Source organism: Bidens hawaiensis, unplaced genomic scaffold (assembly GCF_021521415.1).
Source record: "Bidens hawaiensis isolate Kalapana, Puna unplaced genomic scaffold, B.hawaiensis_p1.1 tig00015194_1, whole genome shotgun sequence".
Taxonomy (NCBI): Eukaryota; Viridiplantae; Streptophyta; class Magnoliopsida; order Asterales; family Asteraceae; genus Bidens; species Bidens hawaiensis.
In genome coordinates, this window is record NW_027492349.1 from 591,152 (window position 1) to 606,589 (window position 15,438).

Below are 15,438 nucleotides of genomic sequence, written 5' to 3' on the forward strand. Positions count from 1 at the left end.
ACCTAAAGCATGAACGATCGTAAACTTTCAATTTCCACATCACGAAGCATCTTGAGTGCAGCACTCTGGTGCTCAACTGAATTATGGTAAAGAGTTAAGTCGGTTAACTAACCATTTATTCTTTCTACATTTTTCATAACCCAAAATTACATTATTATAATAAAAACTATATACAGCAAAAGAAGATACCTTCTTGGTCATGGAATGTGTTATCTTCTGGCACTGCACTGTCAATATTACATTGTGAATTATTCAACTGAGACGATGCAGGCTACTTAGTAACCTTCCTTGTCTTCCGTCTAGGCGGCATCAGAAACACATAAAAGTAGCTCACAACACAGCTTAACTGAACTCACATACTGCAATTAGTATAAGCTATAGTGACAAAAGTAAAGCAGCCTTAATAAGCATCGTTGCATTTAAAAATTTTTACCCTATGCTATAATAAAAGTCATCTGCATAACCATTTAGAGATTACCGTAAAGTGTAGCAACAAACCAAATGTTTTACAGTTCCATTTTCCTTAAAAAAAAATAAAGACTGAGTTAAAGAAACAGCTTTTATTCACTTAAATAATATCTAGAAACTTCAAAAAAATCATATGAGGTTCTGGTAAATAACAAAAATATATCAGCCATTTCATCAAACAGTTTCATGAGTAACATTTTAACATATCCAACTCCACAAATTTAACATTACAAATTAGTACTTTTGCAAGTGTGAAAATCTCACTCATTTTGCTAAATACCTAATATGCTGTGATGCTCCATATTATATATTGACACCCATAAATTAAAATCTCATTGAGGCAATTCATCGAGTAACTTGTGTGCAGATTAAGACAACCCTTTTTTAGAACAAACACGGATGTCATATCTTGAGAATCACCCAAAAGTAATGAAATTAATGTCATGAAACCCCCAAATTTAAAAACGATATAATCATAATTAAGGTTCATAATGTCATCAATTAAAAATGGAACCATAAAATTTAGAAAAAAATTGTAAAACACGAATCAATCGAAGTCGAATATATAGAATTCACAATCCTATCTGAATTAATATGTTATTGTTCATACGTAACACCTTATCACGTAACACCTTATCGAAATCAAAATTTTAGGGTTAACAGAGATAGAGCGTACTATATAACTCGAGAACGCATTATTGGATGGTGATTGGAATTGTTTATGGTGCATCAGACGGAACCGCCTGCTATGATGAACAGATCGAACGGAATTGGTATTATAGATTTGTTGTACAGGAAGCTTGAAAACCCCTAATTGTTAAAAACCCGTGGTAAGAGAGAATAGAAAGTATAGGTTACAGCTAATTGTTTCTAATATTCTAATAATACATCCTTAATAATTGATGGGCGGAAAAATATATTTCTGGGTCCCATTGTTGTTTCCTTTATTATAGAGGTAAGATTGAATTTTCAAATGCTAAAGAATAAAGACAATTAAGCTGCCCAATTATATTAACCTAGCTTAGTTATACTATGTTAATTAAAGCTACATATTTAAAAACTAGTCATCAGACAGAAACTTATAAGTTTCAAAACTTCAAATGATGTCATCCTATTTGCACAACTGCATCACCATTTACCTCACTACACTTTTCATTTCTATTAAAATCAAAAATAATAAAAAGTTACTGAAAGTTTATGATCTATCATGAAGCTCATTGGAGTTTAAAACAAACATGCTATCACCATCATTTTGTACGACTGCTCAATAATTCGGATTTAAAGAACACCACAACCACATGTTCTTCCTTCCAATGAAATTCAATTTACTTGCCTGCAATTTCATCACAAGATTACATTTCATGTGAATTAATTTTCTCTATTAGTTTACGTCGGGACAGTGAAGCTTGATCCCAACGTAAATAAAAAAAAAATTTGAAAACGGTAAATTAAATAAACTTATCAATAGTCCGTCGACATTGTCAACATATTATCAACAAAAAACATACCAAACCGGGTCAAACCAACAATTACTGAAAGGTTCCTAGGGTAAGAAAAGTCTTAGAGATCTTGCCTTCCTCATCTTCACTCAAGGTATTCAATTTACTTATGTATATAATATAATAATTATATTTAAAAAAAATTGCTGCTCATTTGTTAACTTGTTTAATGTTTGTAGGTTTCAATGTTGAATAATTTATAATCACCAACATAATACCAAATTAATTCAAGTAACCCATCAATACATGGTCTATTGGTGATCTGTTCATTACATCCATTGATGACATATGTCAGAAAAGAGGTCTGCGGCCGGAGACACTATAAAATTGTTGCCGTGAACCCTTGATGATTATTTCATCAATGATTTTTTGTAATTGCGTACCGTCGATAATTTATTGTTAAACCAAATTATCCAAGCTTATATTTCCGACGGCCAGTCACCGACGAATTTAGGCATATGCACCTTCACTAAATGGATATATCCATCCTTAAAACATCTGTGTTTTGTAACAACACCGCACCCGTTATATAACACTTGTAGCAACTTTGCGTGGATCGAAAAATTAATCCAATCGAAACAGATAACGATTCAACTATACTAACTATCATGAAGCAAATCAGATGGATTACGTGCATATACTATGATTAAATTTGAAAAATAAAAGACAAAACAAGATTCAAAGATTCAACTATTTAACATGTGTTTCAACCAAAACATTGGTAGGTTCACTGTAAATCTTTATCTAAATGTGTGTTCTTTCAGATGTGTTCTTTTGTAGACCGAACTATTAATTTACTTTGTTCCGTACAAAAGACATGTAACTGATCATTTTTATTTAATTATTTCTTTAAATAAAATAAGCATTGTTAAAAAAGTAGGTCTAAAAAGGCTAGTACTCGCCGAATAATCGTTACAAGCTAGGTATGATGTTAATGTGACTCTTTAACTCTGTCTAGTTATTCGGAATCAATCAAAAGGGTTCAACCTGTCAGAATTGGATCTAGTCGGCCATTTGAGCCGACTTTTAACTTAAAAAATAAAACATAATTGCAATTTTTATAATATTAAAGAATGAATATTATTTTTTTAATTAATAATGATCAATTTATAAAATACTTTTGTATTTAAAAATGTATCTTTTTTATTTATATTTGTTTTAATTTATACTTTTGTAATTTTTTTAATAAAATAAGCATTGTTATAAAACGTATCAATTTATAAAATACTTTTGTATTTATAAAATATTAGCAAACATATATTTGACATATATATATAATTTCTTAAACATCAATTTCTTAAAATTTACCATGGAGAAGTCCCTGAATATTCTCGGCGTACACCAAGTACTCGCAGCTCATCGGTCAAGTGACATAGAAGCACAACCATGATGCCAAGTAATACTCACAAATGCAGACTTATTTGAGTGATAAAAAACATTAATACAAAAAAAAATTGTTTATGTAAACAAACCCACTATTTTTGCATAATTAGAACTCCACTGGATGACTTGAATTTAATTGATGTCTTCACCTCTTCAGTACTGAAATCAAAATATTAATCATCTGGACTAAATATTAAACAGTGTGTATATATATGTGCTATAAATCATTTTTTTTATCTTAAACAAAACTGTATAACCTAATATTTACTATCCTAACTTCCTTAAAACATGGTTGTTCAAAACAACATTAAAAAGAAAAGATGTTTAACGAATATAAGACTCTAAGATTACCTTGTTAGTGTAGATCCATCATAATTATCATGAAAGATGCATCGAGTTTGAATGGAGTCAATGGATTACCGATGCAGCATCATCAAGATTCTCATCAGCCTGTATCTTTAGATCTGGCGGCATGTGAATCTTGATGATGCCGCACCGGTAAGCAATGACATTAGGTCGATGTTAAGAAACAAACGATTTGTTTCAAGATTGTAATATATGGGGAAACCCTAATTTTGTGAAAGTGAGAAATGTAGGCTTTTGTTTGGGGATGAGGAAAGGGTTGCATTGGGCACAAGTTATATAGTGGAAAAGTGTTTGGACGGTGGGCCCATGTGAACTTAATTTTTTGCAAATTATATTGGAACTTTATAAAAAAATTCAATTACTTTAGTTGCCTGTCAAATATAATAGTTTATATATATTTTATAGACAAATTTACTATTTTATATCAATAATCCTAAATTACTTCATTGCTTAGCCAGACTAGCAAACAGGTGGTTTCATGTTTAAGAGGTCAGAGACGACACGATTAACACAATTATCAAACATGAATACGACTTGTTTAACCATTTTATATGCCATGAAGTAGAAATAATGTAGCCTAACATACTAATTTAATCATTTAAAAAAAAGTATAAAATTATTTATCATTATTTATATCTTATAAATTCATAAGGTATGCTATTTTGTATATTATTAAATTTAACTTTTTTGTTGTATTTTTTTAACCGCTCATGTATTACATGGGGTATATCTTAATATATATTAAAACAAAACTGTGTATTTATTTATTTTTAGATATTAGCAAACAAAATTTAAAAATACCATTAAATATTATTTGTATTAGCTAAATTAAATTATGAATAAAATATTATTAAAATACAAATAAAAACAAAATTTTATAGGATATGATATCATAATTCATTTGAATACTTTGAAATATTAGTTAAAGACCACTTGATCCGTACGTTCTTACGCGAAAGTGGCGAACAGTTTCAGGTGAGGTGAGTCTATGTGCTTTGTTCAGTTACCCGTTCCATCGTAATAATTGAAAACAAAATAATTTTGTTTTTGAAACGTTAAATTTATTTATATTTAATTTAAATCAACATTAATTCTTTTTTACAAATCCCTGGATATATCTTAACACCCATAACATTTAAGCTGAGCTGACAAGGGTTAACGAATTGTATGTAACTCCATTTATAAGATAAGGAGTGTTAAATACGAAGTGAGTTAAAATGTTAACGAGTTTTAAAATCCCCAACATACAAAATAATTATGAATCTATTTTACATTAAATAAAGAGAGGTAGAGTGAGGTTAAACAATTTTTTTAAGGTGACGGTGGAGTGAAATTGGCTAAAATTAATATGTAATGAGGTGCCTACTAAGTTGGAGCGCGAATGTATACGCAGGGCCTTAGATTATCTCTAATAGTTCTTTATAGGAGATAAATCCTTGGAGAGTTGGAGACCTTTAGATGTACTTACCATAAGGCTGGTTGCTATGGCGCGCGAAAGGGGGAGGAACGGGGCGCGGAGGGCGCGGAACAGCGCCGTGGGGCGCCGTCGGTGGGGGCGCGGAGGGGAGAACGGTCGTCTGGACGACGGGCGCGGAAGGGAGGGTGGTGGGCCCTCTCTTTCTTCATCTCTCACATACACACATGCGTATATATGCATATATATATTGGGGGCGCCTAAGGGGCATTAAACCATAGCGGGGGGCGCTTCGATGCCTCGTTTTCTACGAGGCGATGACGTGGCGTTGACGTGGCACGTGGGAGAGGCTTCGATGCCCCCCACCATAGCGGATAGCCTAAGAGGGTGTTCATCTATGCAAGCTCTTAGGTGAAGTGCCTTTACACAAAGACATTTGTTTGTGTCGGTTCTTGTGAAAATGTGAGCCCAAAGTAAAAAAAAAATGTGTTTTGTATAAATGTGCGTAATAGGTATATAGGTGAGAATTAAAGAGAAGTAAGAATATTTTTAGGATTGAAGATTAAATTAAAGTTTTTAAGAATTTGTAAGGATATTACATGATATATGAAATTGTTTATCTAGTGTCCATTCTCGGAAACGAACCTTTTTCGTACTAAAACTTTAGAAACGGACAAATTGGTTTTGACTAAACGTTGCTATTTTGTATGTTCTATTTTTGTGATTAGTTAATGTGACATCAGTTAAAATATTTTTATTGCTTAGTATCACAGATGAATGTGTTGGTACTTAAAATATATTTTTTTCTACTTTAATATATTATGTAAGTATTATTTGAATAATCCAATTTGTTTTTTAGACTGCAAGATTAATAATCGTTCAAAGAGACAAAAAATATAAAGGAAATTAAGAAAAAGAGAATCAATTATTATTAAAAGAAGTCATGCGAATATGAATGAGGTTTAATGCAACACTTTAAATAATCGAATAGGAAACACTTTTTGGTGATCCAATCTACTCCTCTAGTTGTGGCCAACAACCTAGTACCACTTTGACTTGTCCCTCACTCATTTTTATTCAGATATTATTTTACAAATTAGGGTATTCATATTTCCCCTTTTCTTCTGTTTAAAAAAATGTTTTTCCTTTATAGTTCGTTTAAATGTTCTAAAGCTAGTTATTATATATTATTAATATATTGTTATCCAAATGTCCAATCGGATCGAGTATTACTTAGATGTTAAACTTGCAGACCTCATTGGTTGTGATATTGATCTTACGGGGGGAACGAAATCAAAGAATATATAGACTGGCTTATAGACCCTCTATGTAGTTGTCTATCTCTAGGGTAGGGTGATCGATCTACATCTTTCCCCATAGCGCCCTGGGGCTGTGTCTTGATCTCCTATGTGCGAAAAATCTAAGGGACTTGTTCTCCTATGGAGATTCCCTTTGGACTAATTCCACGCCTTATGACGAAAGGTCGGGTCGTGGCGTAAAGTGAAGATTGGGGGAAGTAGAGAAAAATTACCTTCTGGGGTGGTATTCCGAAGGTGTAACCTAGGCAACAAAAAGGGGCCCGATACTTTTTCATAACTAGAGGAGCGACCTGTTGGTTCACCAAACCCCGCCACCTCCTGGTTGTCATTGCTTGATCACTTTCCTTTTCCACTCAAGTGATTACTTAGGACCTTATCATACGATCTGGGCTGTTTCCCTCTCGACTTTGGATCTTAGCACCAAAAGGTTTGTTTGTACAAACGATCTAGGCCCGTATTCGGAGTTTACTTGGGGTTGGTAAGGCGAAATTGGGCCACCCTAGCCCATTGATGAGTGCTCTACCTCGGGCCATCTACATCATACGCTCTACTTGAATAGATTTCGTGGAAAACCAACTATATCCGATCTTGGTTGGCCTTTCACCCCTAGCCACAAGTCATCCCCGTATTTTATCACATACGTGGGTTCGGTCCTCCAGCATATGAGTGATGGTTAAGATTTGTGATCTTATGATCTCAGGTTGAAACCTAACTCAAACGAGTTTTCTTACGGTGGCGAGTTTCCTTTTTAGTGGTGTTTTTGGGTGAGTCATGTCTGCAGTGTCAAAATTAGTATGAACGGTTGATATCTCGTCTCAGAAAAGTTCACTCGAGGATTAGGGGTAGTTTCAAACGCTGCTCAAAACAAAATATATTGTTATTTAGGTTTTGATGCTAAGATTACAAAATATACTTCAAAATATAATTTGATGTTATGTCACAGTCGTGTATCGGTGTGGTGGTGCCTGTAGATTAGATTGTATATACATATAAAATTTGCTTAATCCTAGTGTCTTCCATTTTTTATTTTAATGTTAACTCTAGATTAGATTGTATATACATATAAAATTTGCTTAATCTTCCATTTTTTATTTTAATGTTAACTCTAGATTAGATTGTATATACATATAAAATTTGCTGCAAAACGTAAACAAATCAACCTTGTGACGTGGTGGTAAATCGTGTTGCTTGAAAGCTAGATGTCGAGTTTTTAAAACTCCCAGCTTACGTAACCATATTTCAAATTTTTTATGTTTATTTATTTGATTGGCATTTTAGTTTTAACACAATTGCTAAGTACAAGAAAGCATGTGCCGAGAATCAACAAGTCTTCATTCCCTTTGCCTTTGATACACTTGGGTCCCTTGAACTCGTAGCCATAAAGTTTCTAAAAAGAGTTCAGCGGTCATGCACAACAATTTATTGACTCCAAAGGACTATAACTTTGTTTTCAGTGGGATCGGGTTTGCCATTCAAAAGGGTTCACGACGCAGCTTGTTGCTCGCTTATATGCTTTTCTGTTGTAATTGAATCCTTCTGCTAAATATAAATTAAAAGTTATTTTAATAAAAAAAATCATAAAATAGAGTGCGTGCATACATAATTTGTATTTTATTTTTGACTCTTTAGCTACGCATTTCTACAATATATACGTGTATAACTAGTTTACATAGGTTTTTCAATAAAATACAGCATATAATAATTAAACAAATAAAATTGATTTGCTAAGAAAATACAATACACAATTAAATTTTTTAAATCATGCTTTATTTTTAATAAAAACATGTTTAACATTACACATACAAAAGTTATTATTTTATATTTACATTTAAAATTTTTTAAATGAGTGCAAGAATTTGAAAATAAAAATGTACAACTTGGTGAACCATTCGCAGGGCTGTCTTCGAGAATTTAAATACCTCGGCCGAACCAAATAAAAAGGCCTACTGGCCCTAATAAGTAACGAAATATATAAGCTATTTTTTTCAAACAACGATTAACGTTAACTATTTATGGAAAACTGGAAATAAATAATCCAGACCTTTTGTGTATTGGCCAATAATCTCACATTTAAGAATCACTACCAACGGTCCAACTTTCATCTATTTTTGTCTCAATTGACCTTTATTAAAAAACACTTAACGTTGCTAATTTTTTTCTAAGTTTCAAACCAATGTTTTAGGGTTTTTGATCGGAAGAAGGATACGATCCGATTGATGTAAAACTAATCTTGAAATGGTGATTCATATGATTTGATTTTTGTTAATTGGAAATTCAAACACCCGAATTGAAACACTGTTTTTTCGTTTGGATCACCGTTTCGAGGTTAGTTTTACATCAGTCGACTCGTATCTTTCTTCAAATTAAAAGTCCTAAAACATCGGTTTGAAATTAGAAAAAAAACTTAATGACGTTAAGTGCTTTTTAACGGATGTCCATTAAGACAAAAATAGTTGAAATGTTAGACTATTATTAGTGACTTTAAATCTGAGATTATTATCAGTCAATACACCAAATTTGGGATTATTAGTTTCCAATTTGCCATTATTTATTTAGTTTTTAAATTTAGCGTGGGCCAAATAGATTAGATGGATTATGGATAAAAAATGAATATTGGCCTCATATAATCCCAACTATGGCCCATTGACAAATATAAGGACCAACTATCGAAATGGCAAAATATAATCCCAACTACGCATGTGGGTGGAAAATTAACAGGAAGTTAACCTTCCATTAGTTTTTGTGACGTGGCGGCTGACGTGTCTCTTAACATGCTGACGGGGCTGCTGACAAGGATGCTGACAGGGTTATTAGTTATTAAAAAAAATATAAAATCACAAACTCTCTCCCCATCTCTCTCAAACACTCCTGTTCTTTAACACATCACCATCCCCTATCAAACCACCCTTTAATCCTCACTAACAATCCACAACAGCTCCTCATCTTCCTGTTATCAACGAAGGAACCCCACCTCCCCGTCATCACAAATCTATAAATCTGTGAATCACACATATGCAACTCCTTAACCCCTCTTTCTTTCGATTGGGATGGTGTTAGTTTCAGACGATGGTGAATATCCGTTCTAAAACCCAAATTAAAGGCGGTGGTGGGTGTCCGATCTAAAACCCTAATTCCAGCTCCGGACCCATATGTAAACCCACATCAATCATAACTTTGAACCCATATCAAAACCCTAGAACTTGAATTGTCGTTGATCTGGTGGTGGCGTGGTTAAAGCCAGCGGTGATGGTGGTGGTCACAGGGTGGCGGGATTTAGTGTTTTACCGGAAATGGGGCTTGTTTTGGCCGGATTTAGAGTTTTAACGAAGATGGGTTTTTTTGGTCGCCGGATTTTTTGCGATGGCAGTGGTGACAGTAGCATACGGTGGTGGTGATAGTGGTGGTTATGTGTTGGTGGTGGTGGTTGAACGAAATTAGGGCATAATATATTACAAAGGCCATGTCATCATCCCCGTGGATTTTATAATTTATTTTCTTTATATCAAAAGCCCCGTCAGCATCCTTGTCAGCAGCCCCGCCAGCAGGTTAAGAGACACGTCAGCCGCCACGTCACAAAAACTAACGGAAGGTTAACTTCCAGTTAATTTTCCACCTACATGCGTAGTTGAGATTATATTTTGCCATTTCAATAGTTGGTCCTTATATTTGCCAATAGACCATAGTTAGGATTATATGAGGCCAATATTCCATAAAAAAAGGTTTGGGTTGAAATATTTAATATGATTAAGATCCATATTTATTTTATAATTTTTTTAAATATATATACATAGTATATATTAAAAAAATTTTGCCCCCAAAAATTTACGCACCTCAGCCGGCCGGTTTGCCCTACCCAAGGCCCGGTCTTGACCATTCGACACATCCGTTCCAAATATTATGGTTGAAGTCGTATAAATTGCAAACATTCGTCATCATTGGTGAACCATGCGGCACCTATGTAAAAATTATATAAAAGAAAATGATGAGAGACAAACTATGCATATGTGAATGTATTTTAATAAGGGCTAAGCCAAATAGTCTGAAATACCCCAATGTAAAATGTTTGCAAATAAAGAGACCGTAAATATTAAATTAACAAATTAAAAGACATAAATTTTAGAAATGATAAGTATGCATATCCAATATTTTACTTTATTATCTTCCTTTGTAGATAAATAGAAATACATATTGAATTAATAATTTTTAAAAAGTGTGAGGTTTAACATGGGAATGAAATATAACAAAAGTTGTATGTTTTTATTAAAGAGTATAGATAGATAATACTATTATTAGTTAATTAATGTATTTATGAATTTATTGAAAAACATAGTTTAAGTTTAAGCACATGAATCAACCTCAACTCTTTGTTTAATCCAAAGATCTTAATGCAAATCTTATCATGTGAAGTGGTTTGTAGATTCTAAATCTGAGTTGCTTCAAGTTTTGGGATACCTTATTAGGAAATAGGACGTATAAATTGATGCATTGGTGATGGTTATGTAATACTTGCATGTACCCTATGCACTAATATGTGTACATTCCTCTAGGTTTGTCTATTTTAGCTGTGGAAAGGAGGTTAATCAAAACCATGGGCGGGTTAGACATTATTTAATCACACCTTATCTCATGGGATTGAACATCCTTAAAAGATAATCATGTATTTTGTCTTCTTTTGTTAGCTTTTTTCTTTATTATTCTGATTAATTAAGGTTTCTGTATTTTTTTTAATGTTTTGAAATAGAGAAACGTTACATGTTTAATGTTTTTAATAAAAAATCAAGAAAATAAATTTATTAATATTTAGTAATAATCTATATACTAATATACTTGTCTAGTGTAGGTTTATCTAACTATCTATTATGTTGTTACTAAATGTTTATCAAGAGAACTTTATATAATAGATTATATTTATACAGTAGGATAAAGTTAAAATACAAAGGGAGACAAAAATGAGAAGTGTGAGAATAATTTGTGACCACACAAAAAACCTCTTAAAAATAAATTCAAAAAAATTAATAAAAAAATCATAACTCAAAATATAAATAAAAAATGAAAAATTTTGAAAATCGAAAATGTTTCCCACATCATTCCCGTTCAAAAAAAAAATGACGAAAAGACACAATGCCGAGATCAAAGACACAATGATGAAAATGAACAAAATACACAATTATAACCAGAAAGAGACACTATATTGCAAAATATAACACAATGTTGAGTAATATAATACAATATCAAGAATAAAAGACACAATCAATAACGAAAATAAACACAAAACACATTGATAAACAAAAAGACACAATGATGGTTTTCACTCAACATTGTGTTTCTTTTTTATTTTATTTTATTTTATTTTATTTTTTTGAGAACGAGAAAGACAGTGAGAACAATTTTGTGTTTTTACTTTTTTCGTTTTTTTATTATTTTTTGAGGGATTTTTTTGTGTGGTTACAAATCTTTCTCATCCTTCTCATTTGTGTCACACTTTGTAAAATAACTTGACCTTTATACGATAACAATTACTTGATGTACCGACTACCGTAAATGGTACTTATGTTTCATGGACTGCTTTATGTTTTGTATACTAGAACTTGTGACTGGGTAAATGGTTAAGACTATATTTATAATTTTGTAAAGTACGTAAGAAGTAAAGATGAATTTAAAGTTCCTTAAAAGTTTTGTCTTATTTTGTTAAAACTTTAACCTTATGTCGTGCTTTTTAGTTAGACAAGCATTGTAGGTTCAGTAATAAAACTATTCGTTTATGTGAGTTAATAGATGTTAGAGGTAACGGATACGAGGATGTTGAAGTGATTGTGTATACATTATACATATAGGTTGGACTAGATTAAAAATAAGTTTTTTCAAGAAAGATTATGGGCGTCTATATTACTATATATTAGATAAATAAGAGATGAAAGATTGAGGTAGTTTGAGCATATAAAAGAATTAACATATGACGGTGCCAGTAGAGCTGTAGATCAAAATTGACTTGGCTTGAATGGATTAGGCAGAACTTACCAGACCTACGAAGGCATGGACCCGACCCACCAAACTCGTGAAACCAAACCAAGTACATATTAATTATTAACTGTCCATTATATTATGTTCACACGGGCCATGCAAACGAAAGCCTATATCATAGCAAATGAAAAGCCCAGTTATACTTATTAAATATTAACAACCTATATTGGATCTGGCCCAGTTTCAATGCATGTATAATTATTTGTGTTCTGAAAGCCTAGTTTAATAAAAAAGCCCAGTTTCACATAACCCATTTAAAATGGATCCGACCCAGAACTAGAACTGTTTAAACACCAAACCATCAGACCTTTTATTTACCGACCCGACCCGCATACAGTTACAAGGTTCGGTTCTCAGTTCCATTGTGACAAATAAGATTATTTTGTAAAATTCCCTTTACACGTTCCTTGATTCTAAAATTAAATTGTTGGAGCTTATTCTAACGGGGTACTTTATGTATCTAGTTTGCGTTCCGCACTATAAACCATAATTATGTAACATACAAATATATATATATATATATATATATATATATTGTGAACTCGAATTGTTCAAATCAAATCAGTTCGAGATAACTAGTTTCGAATTAGAAATTCAGGTTGAGTAAGGATTCAATTTGATGAAAAATCTCTAACTTTTTGTTGCAACCCAACGAAAACTTAGAAAGGTTTACTATAAAACTGTGTCATTAACCAAATTCACCTTTTACTATACCACAAAAACCAACATTTTAATGAAAAAAAAAATAAACAGGTGTATCACAGGAATCAAACAATATAATTCTTGGTCCTTACTGCATGCTACTGTACGTATTGAAACCGAACAGAAATCACCCAGTGATATGTTTGTTTGTCTTCTTCTATTGGTTTCATAATATAATCAAGCCATACCATCTTAGAGACTCACCCTCTCAACCTTCGTTTATTAGATATTGGAGAATGTGATGACTGGGAAATAGGGAAACGATTTTAATGGTTAATGTTGTTATTTCACTTTCTTTTACATTTTAATTGTTTTTACAAATTTACCAACCAAACACCTCTATCATTAAAAGTGATTTGATTTCCTTATAAGTTCAATTCACTGGAAACACCACGATCCATTCCAAAATGTTCGCGTATAATCATCTCTAAACGCAAGTGGATGTACGTATGATCTATGTGAATCTTCTAACCTATCTTACCCGTTCTTGAGACATCCTAACTTTCACTTTTGATGTTAAGAATGACTAGCATTTAGTATTTGTGTGTTGCATCGGGTTTGTGTGTAGGTGTGCTACATAGAAAAAGAAAATCCATAAACGTTTTAGGCTCAAATATACGTTATGGTTGCTACATACGTTACCATCCCAGATAACAGGCCGTCATCATAGCTCAGACACAAGATTCAAATAACAAATGAAAAGTACCGGAGACACTAAAGCACCAACAACCACACACACACAAACCACCACAACCATACCAAAATCTCATTCTAACCAAAAAAGGAAAACAAATAATTGAAATCAAGTAAAAGGAGCTTTGTAAAACTATCAAAAACAATCAACGAAGTCAACATTTTAGAGGCTTTAAGTTACCAAAAACGTTCATGCAAGGTGGGTTGCAGATTTACACCCACAATCTAGCATCCTTGCAACGCGATGCTCATCAATCTTCACAAAAATTTTAGAACGGCGTCATAACTACCAGCCGAAATAGCGTACCAAAGGAGATTTTGTTAAAAAAAACCATGGCCTCAAACGTACAACCCTCATAACAAAGAGTACAACAACTAAGGCACTCATAAGTTCACCAATAATATCGGCACCAAAGGAGACCACAAACACCCGTCGACACATGTCAACGACATCCACCAAACAACCAAAAAGCCCACACATATTCAAACAGAAGAGTCGTTACACAAGCCCCTGATGTAGATGACGTGCTCTAATAAAAACAAGTATTTATATCACTAAAATACCGATAACAAGTACGGGTAAGTAAGGTCGTCTCCACAGGGAATCAATGGAACGTGCAAGTTTGACTTGTGACTTAAAAACTAATTAACTAGACAGGCAGACGATGTTAAGCAGTTTAGAAAGATGATTTAAATGCAACACGATTACTTTATAACGTGTAAACAATTATGAGAAAAAGAGTGATTCATTTCAGGTTTAGGTAATGTGATAACAAACTAGTCACGAATTTTGTTAAGTTGATTACGTAGTAATTATTTGACCTAGTAGTTTGGTTGTGATAACAAACAGACCCTAATCCGAATTGTTGACATAACTGAACGCGATATACCTAATTACCAGTTTTTTAATATAAAGATCAATTGTTATGCAATGACTAACGCTATCATATCAATGGCGACAAGAACCTAGTCCTAAATGCTGATGAACACAACCGAATAGTTGATGCTAAATATAATAATCAGATCACAAACTGTTTAAACAATCAACACGAAAGCAGAGCAATATAAATAATACAATCAATCAAGCTTTGAAACAAGTAGACACATAGAATTAGATCATAACCAGTTTTACATAAAACCCTAGCTTAAAGTGATCACAGAGGTTTTTAGCTTAGAATTTGCATGACAATCAGCTCGTTTATCTGATAAAAGGATGAAAACATGGGCTGATTTGATGAGCCGAACCTCCGAGATGATACAAAATCGCCTTATAGCTCATTTATGGTGTTTGAAACTAGATACATGCCGAATGGGGGCTGAAAACATATTATATCAACGATTAGGGTTTTTTCCTTGTTTTTTTATGTCCTTCGCGTAGCGCGAAGGATTTATCACCCTTTTTTTCACGTAGCAAGCTAAGATAACCTAATATTCAAATTTGTCTCGTCAAGAAACCCAAGTTCATACATTATGAGTCCCGTAACTCATTTTCTTGCCCGATATATGCCCATTTTACTTAAACACATTTTCCTGTTAACCTGTCTTGTTCAGTTTTTGCTCCAGCTTCGGGTTT